We start from the raw sequence: 8,676 nt of genomic DNA on the forward strand, positions 1-8,676 counted from the left end.
GTCAAAACTTAAATATATAAAGTCATTCCCAAATATATAAAGTCAAAACCTGAGTATATAAAGACGGCGTTGGAATATTTCAGAATATACTGTATAAAGTAAGCGCTGGAATATATAAAGTCAAAACTTAAATATAGAAAGTCAGCGTCGGAATATATAAAGTCAGCTCTGGCCAATCCCAGCCAACACTGGGCGCAAGACAGGAACCAATCCTGGGCAGGGCACAGGCATCATTTTCAAAACATTAACCGAACAGTGTTTTTTTAATTTATTTTTCTGAATACATTTTTGTTAACTTAGTTCAGTTCAGAGTCGTTTCAATCAATAGATTTTGACTTTCACTTTATATATTCAGGAGTGAGTTTATATACTCCGATGTTGACTTTATATAATCAGGAATGACTTTATAAATTCTGACGCTGACGTTATATATTCAGATTTTGACTTTATATATTCCAGCGCTGACTTTATATATTCCGACGCTGACTTTATATATTCAGGTTTTGACTTTATATATTCAGAAACAAGTTTGACTTTATATATACCGACGCTGACTTTATATATTCAACTTTTGACTTTATATATTCCGACAGTGACTTTATATATTCAAGTTTTGACTTTATATATTCGGGAATGACTTTATATATTCAAGTTTTGACTTTATATATTCTGACGCCGACTTTATATATTCACAAAATAAATTTATTTGCCTGTTTGGCACCCCATAGTATATGTGTGTGTGTACATGTGTACACATGTATGTATGTTTTCCGGCCCCGTATATTGCAGACAATCCACAATTCAATAAATCAAAAATCGGGTCAAATATAAACAAAACAGTTCATATGCGCGACACCATTCTGAGGCATCGGTGGCCATTTTATAGGGGAGGAGCCGGAAGTGGAGGAATGCTGGAAAGGAACTGTGAGGGAGGATGGGACTGCTGATGTCAGGAAAGATGGCGGAGGAAGGGCGGAAGTAGACGTACTGCGGGAAGGCTTATGATAGCGGAGCGTCTCTTTTCCTGGAAGACATTAAAGGAGAAAGGTTAGTACCCTGCCACTCCCTGCCGGCGAACGTCTTTCGAAGCGGTTTAAGGTCCGTCTGCAGTCTCCTACTCGCACGTGCGTGACATCTCTCGCCTCTGTAAGGGTGTCAGCTCGTCACCGAGGTTAAGGGCAGACGTGCTAGCGAATAGGGAGAGGGACCTACAAGTGTCGGGAGACTCCTCCCTGTCCTTCCAAGGTTTCAATAAATTGACATGGTAGATCCTCTCACTCGGTCGACGATTAGGATGCTTAACTAAATAGTCGACGAGCCCCTTTCTTTCCTTAACCTCGTATGGCCCCTGCCAGTGAGCTAGCAACTTGGAGTGGGAGGTAGGAACGAGCACCATCACTCGATCCCCCGGGCGGAACTCCCGGAGGACGGAGTTGCGGTTGTAACACCGGGCCTGCGCTGCCTGCTCACGAGTCACGTGGTCCTTTAGAAGTGGCCTGATTTTAGCGAGCCTGTCGTGCAGTTGCACCACATACTCCAATATATTGGAGGAGGGAAGGGCCTCAGCCTCCCAGCCCTCTTTTAGTATGTCTAAAAGTCCCCGGGGTTGTCGCCCGTACAATAATTCAAAAGGGGAGAAGCCCGTAGAGGCCTGGAGCACCTCCCGGTAGGCAAAAAGCATGAGCGTAAGGAGCTGGTCCCAATTCCTGCCATCGGTGCTGACTACCTAGCGGAGCATCTGTTTAAGCGTCTGGTTAAAGCACTCCACCAACCCGTCTGTTTGGGGGTGGTAGACAGACGTCTTCAGGTGCTTTATTCGCAGTAATCTGGCAACCTCCCTGAACGTATCTGAGGTGAAGGAAGTACCCTGGTCTGTGAGGACTTCTTTGGGGATACCCACTGTGGAAAATAAGTTGACTAATTTCCGTGCGATATTCTTGGTATTAGAGGAGCGCAGGGGAACCGCCTCTGGGTATCGGGTCGCGTAATCCACCATGACCAATATATATTTATGACCACGGTTAGATGGTTCCAGGGGTCCTACTAAATCCACCCCTATTCTGTCAAACGGGATTTCTATCAGGGGTATTGGGACGAAAGGAGCGTCCCTCCTAGGAATCTGGCGAATCTGACATTCCGGACAGGATTGACAGAAGCGCCGGACCTCCTCGTTGATCCCAGGCCAATAAAAGCGGAGCTTGATTCTTTCCAATGTTTTCTCGGCCCCGAGGTGGGCACCTAGGAGGTGAGCATAAGCTAGTTCACATACCTCCCGCCGGAAGGTACGCGGCACTAGCAGCAATTTCCGCACCTCACCCTCGTGGGTTGCCACCCGATACAACAGATCATTCTCCAGCACAAAGAAGGGCTCGCGTGGCATGGAACCGTTAGCTGCCTGGAAGAACAATCGCATTCCGGGCAAACCGCAGGGAATCGTCATTCCACTGCTCCCTTTTAAATGAGGCAGGCGTTTACGGAAATTGATGGTCCAAATTGCTCAGGGCGCTTGTGAGTGGGTTGGCGGAAGTGTTCCCTGGCTTGTCCTTTCCCCAGCGGATACTTCCGGGTCAGGGTCCGTCGCCTGAGAAATGCCCCCCGATGGGCCTGCGTCACTAGGGCCTGGCCCAGAGCACGGCGTGGAGACCGTAGGAGGGGTGCCTCGCCCCCTCATAACTAGACCTAGTGAGGCCCCGGGAGCGGTGTTCGTCTTACCGAGTTTTCTGTGCGACCAGTCTTGTCCCAAAATTAATGGATAGGGGGGTTCGGGCAACACCACGACCGTCAAGTTGGATACCTGCCCCTTCCACGTGATGTAACAGCGGGCGGAACGGTAAGACTTGGTCTCCCCATGCACACAAGTGACTTGCAAATGCTGCATAAGTCACTGTCGCGGTAATACGTAACGGCGAGCAACAATGGTAATGTTGCTGCCGGAGTCAAACAAAGCCACCACCGAGTGCCCGTTCAATAACACCACTCCCGTGTTTAGACTTGCCAGCGGGTGCGACGGAGTACAGTACCTTTCCGCGGTGGCCCAGGTGCAGTCCACCGGCTCCGAGGGGGTGTTGAGGGGACAGGTCGGCAGTAGATGGGCGGTCTCACCGCACTTGAAACAGCGCGAGGAGGCCGGCTTTTCTTTGGGCCTTTGTGGTGCTTCTGCAGCGCGTCGAGAGGGCTCGGGGGTGGCCGCCCGTCCCTGTCGGTTCCCACGAGCGTACCTTTCCGACCCCCCGGCTTGGTAGACCGCGAGCTGACGCTCCAGGACTTCCAGGAGGCCTGGCATATCCTTATGGGGTGGCGCCAGACCTGCTGGGCGAGGGAGCTTGGCAAGGCGTTCAACAGGCCCTCACAGGCCACCTACTCCACGACCTTCCGGGCTTGGGGACCTTCGGGCCGTAACCAGCGTCCCATCTTCCCCCAGAAGTCGAAGGCCTGTGCACGGTCAAACTGCCAGCTCCGCCATTCGGTCGCCTGCTGGCCTTCCGCAATGCCGTAGCGTGCCAGGAACTCCTGCTTTAGGAGGTCATAACTCGCGGCCTCCTCCTCGGGGAGGTCGTAATAAGCCTGCTGCGCGGGTCCCTTCAGGTAGGTTGCCAGTTCCGGGTGGCCATCTGTTCAAATATGCCCAGGTAAGACTCAATGTCATCCGCCTCTGTCATGGGTACCAGAGGCGGGGGCGATGGACGAGGCGGATCGGGTCTTACCCTTCGGGCTTCTGCCAACCTGGCCTTCGTTTCCTCCAACTCGCGGGTGGTAGCGCTTGCGCTTGCTGCAGGGCCAGGATCTGGGCGTTCATTTCCTGCAGCACTGTGTTGAGGTCTTGTCCTTCAGTCATCTCTCTCGGACTGGTATCCTGCCGACTATGCCACTGTAAAAGATGTAACAACAAACAGCATAAAGGTTTGGGGTTTTCCGGCCCCGTGTATTGCAGACAATCCACAATTCAATAAATCAAAAATCGGGTCAAATATAAACAAAACAGTTCATGTGCGCGACGCCATTCTGAGGCGCCGCGCCATTTATAGGGAGGAGCCGGAAGTGGAGGAATGCTGGGAAGGAACCGTGAGGGAGGATGGGACTGCTGACATCAGGAAAGATGGCAGAGGAAGGGCGGAAGTAGACGTACTGCGGGAAGGCTTATGATGGCGGAGCGTCTCTTTTCCGGGAAGACATTAAAGGAGAAAGGTTAGTACCCGCCACTCCCTGCCGCTTAACGCCTTTCGAAGCGGTTTAAGGTCCGTCCGCGGTCTCCTACTTGCGCATGTGTGACAATATATATACAGTGGAACCTCGGTTTACGAGTAACTTGGTTTACGAGTGTTTTGTAAGACGAGCAAAAATTTTTAATAAATTTTGACTTGATAAACGAGTGATGTCTTGCAATACGAGTAGTATGGATACACTTTGTCTGCTGAGCGTCATGTGATCACAACTGAGCTGATGGTGGTTCTCTCTCCTTATCTCTTCGCTTCGCCATCGCGTCTTTTTCTCTCTCTCCTTATCTCGCTCGCTCGCCCATCGTGTCTTTTTCTCTCTCTCCTTATCTCGCTTCCGCCCAGTGCGTCTTTTTCTCTCTCTCCTATTCTTGCTCGCAGCAGCTCTCTATTTACAGCTTCTCTCTCTCTTCTTATCTCGCCCAGCGCCTCTCTCTGTTTACTACAGCATTGTGACTGTGTGTGTGCTGTGAAGTGCAGTCCTCATCTTGCTCCCCAAAACACGGTTGAGTCTCAGTACTTTAACACCAGCTGAATAAACACCAGTTTATTCAGTTTGAAATAGCAACAGCGCTGTTATTTATTGCAGCGGGATCTTTATAATGTTCCTTGATCTTTTGGATGCGCTTATACGGCGAACTGCTACAGCGCTGGGAGACTGCGATTGCTTTGGGACACTCTTCAGCGTGTCCTCCCGTTGGGTGAAATTCCACATGAGTTTAGAAACTCACACCAGCCATGATTCTCTTTAAAGGTAAATTGCAGGTTAACTTGTATTATGTATTTTACTTTATATTTTGTATTAATCCTTTTTATATGAATAGTTTTGGGTTGTGGAACGAATCATCTGAATTTCCATTATTTCTTATGGGGAAATTCGCTTTGATATACGAGTGTTTTGGATTGCGAGCATGTTTCCGGAACGAATTATGCTTGCAAACCGAGGTTCCACTGTATATCTATACTAATAAAAGGCAAAGCCCTCACTCACTCACTCACTCACTCACTCACTCACTCACTCACTCACTGACTCACTGACTCACTCACTGACTCATCACTAATTCTCCAACTTCCCGTGTGGGTGGAAGGCTGAAATTTGGCAGGTTCATTCCTTACAGCTTCCTTACAAAAGTTGGGCAGGTTTTATATCGAAATTCTACGCGTAATGGTCATAACTGGAAGCAGTTTTTCTCCATTTACTGTAATGGAGATGAGCTTCAACGCGGGATGGAGTTTCGTGTGACATCATCACGCCTCCCACGTAATCACGCAGTACATAGAAAACCAGGAAGAGCTCAAAAAAGCGCTTAAGAAAACATGCATTATATAATTGAGAAGGCAGCGAAACAATAAGAAGCGAGCGAGTGACATATACAACCATATTCATGAGTTCTGCTACTCTGCTACTAACAAAGCACGATGTAAACCTACACTTTAAATTAAGTTCATAGACAGGCTGCCGCTGGCGTTTGTAATTTAGTGCCTGCCCATATAAGGCCGTCCGTCAGCGGCAATCCAATAGCAAACTGCCACGGGTAAATATTCACGGGTGAAGGACTGTGCTTATGGAGAGGAAGATGAGATGGTCAGGGTGGTGTTTGACACAAACTCAGCTTAAACTGCGAGAGAAAGTTTTAAGTGCCAGGACTAAGGTAACATTAAATACAGCCACGGACATAGCACGAGATGGCACCAGCACAGCTGGGAACCTTCGATGCATGTACACCGAGTGGCTCACGTGAACTGACGCAGTGCACAGATAAAAGGCAACAGTTCCAAAGAGCGCTGAACAAAAACCGAATTACACAATTGAAAAGGCAGCAAAAAATATGAAGCGTCTGATAAGCATATTCATAAATCCAGCTACTGCGGAAACAAAGCACACGGTGGAAAAAGTCAATGTCCCGCTAAAGGAAGACAGTGTAAAAACCCGTGCATGCAGTGTGTCAGGTCTCAGATAAAGAAGAAGACGAGCTGTTTATTGATGCAGTAAGAAACGAATCGATGAATGAAACCTGTCATCTTTACAACGATTGACAAACACGGAATGTAACTTGAACACAACACATCCTACAAATACGAACCTGATTGAAAGAAATAATGATAATCAAATCCTTGATGACAGCAACACTCAGTAACACTCACAAACAAATACTGTATATTGACAGTCATGTTACGTTATTTTTAAAATGTTCCCTTTTCTTTTTCTACCTTTTTAACACACTACTTCTCTGCGATACGCTGGTATATATATATATATATATATATATATATATATATCCCGCTCTACATACTCGAATAATGGATACTTTATTCGCCATCAATGAATGTTTTGGTAAAGCCATACTCAGTGTATTCATTAGATGAACGGTAAAAAAGTAAGGGCAAGGGAAGGATGACTCATTGAGGCATGCAGGCTGTAGCGTCAACTCTATCTGAATTGCGCGATCACATTTGAAAAATATATCTTTTCAAGTTCTATTTAGTCCATATGTGTCAAACTCAAGGGTCGGGCCACATCCGCCCGCGTAATTATATCCGCCCGAGATCATTTTATATACTGTATTATTGTTATTAAAGCCCGGTATATGAAGCGCTGGTAACACAATAAACTACAGATCCCATAATGCAGCGCTTCAGCTGCCTTGCATCAGGGTAACCTGAATGCAATTCAGAAGATACAGAAAACAGCATAATTAAATAAGAATCTGACACTTCAGCGGACGCTTTAACCCGTGCACAATCACAAAGTGATTTCAAGTGAAGCTGCTTTTATGGGAGACACAAATGCACCAGTTCACCTTGCCCCACTTTCCCTGTTGCCAAGTAATGTTAAACCAAGTCGTCACTACGGTGTTCCCAAACACGCACTTTGCTGATAAACTGAGCGCACTGCGCACTGAGTTTGCACGGCGCTTTGGTGACTTTGATGAACAAAAAAAGTCCGTCAACATGCGCGTCGAACCTTGTGCATGTTTGGTAGCACATATCTGTGTGAGAAGCTCTTCTCAGTGATAAAGACTAACAAAACAGCACACAGGAGTCGCCTCACTGATGAGCACCTGCAATCCATCCTGAGAATCTCCACAACACAGAACCTCACAGCAAACAGAAACGAACCTGTGGCCAAAAAGATGCCAGGCGCCCAGCTCTAAAATGACATATGAGCAAAGACAACTGAATGATTTGATTTGTTATTGCACGTAAGAGTGGGAGTCAACGTTTTAACAAACAGCGTATTGCACTGATACTGAAATAGCTGTGTGTGTATATATGTAGATATGTATGTATATGTATATATATGTATTTGTGTGTATATATGTGTGTGTATGTATGTATATGTGTGTATATATGTGTGTGTATATATGTAGATATATATGTATGTATATATGTGTATATGTATAGATATGTATATATATATATATATATATATGTTTATGTGTGTGTGTGTAAATATATATATATATGACAACAACACTCATCACTCACAACAGTGACAAAACAATTACATTGACAATCAGGTTACGCTATTTTCAAAATGTTTCCTTTTCTTTTCATTGCTTCTTTAACACACTACTTCTCCGCTCAAGGCTGGTATTTTGCTAGTATATATATATATATATATATATATATTGTGGTGGATTGCGGCATTTTACTCCGCCCTCACCCCTGGTCGCTAGGGAGGAGCTCTCCAGAGCATATACGGGCCCCGAATTCCAGCAGGGCCTCATGGACTATGTAGTTTTTATATACAGCCCTGCTGGATACCTTGGGGGCCACTGGGAGTCGCTGTTGGGAGACCAATAGACTCATTTGGACATCATGACCCGGAAGTTCGTCACAGGAAGAGCGACGGGCTTCCGGGGTGAAGAAAAGTACTGTTTACCCTGACCCGGAAGGAATAAGGACTTGTGGAACTGTTGGGCAGAAAGACTTCCGGGTCAGGGGGAATAAAAGGACTCTGGGAACTCCCAGACAACGAGCTGAGCTGGGTGGTAGGAGGGCAACGTGTCTGGGAGTGGAGGATTGTTGATTTATTATTATTATTATTGTGATTGATGAATATAGTGGAGTGGAGGGTGCTTGGTGCACATTATTATAATATAATTATTGTGGCAATTTTACCAGGTGTTTGGCGTGGTACCTGAGGGTTCAAGGGAGCACTACTGCCCCCTACTGCGACAATATAGATAGATACTCGTAGATAGATATGACAACAACACTCATATCAATGACAAAACAATTACATTAACAATCATGTTACGTTATTTTTAAAATTTTTCCTTTTCTTTTCATAACTTCTTTAACACTATTTCTCGGCTATAGCGTGGGTATTCTGCTAGTATATACAGTATATATATAGCAAAATACCCGCGCTTGGCAGCGGAGAAGTAAAAAGAAAAGGAAACATTTTAATAATAATGTAACATGATTGACAATAATTGTTTTGTCATTGTCATGA

Source organism: Polypterus senegalus, chromosome 17 (assembly GCF_016835505.1).
Source record: "Polypterus senegalus isolate Bchr_013 chromosome 17, ASM1683550v1, whole genome shotgun sequence".
Classification (NCBI taxonomy): Eukaryota; Metazoa; Chordata; class Cladistia; order Polypteriformes; family Polypteridae; genus Polypterus; species Polypterus senegalus.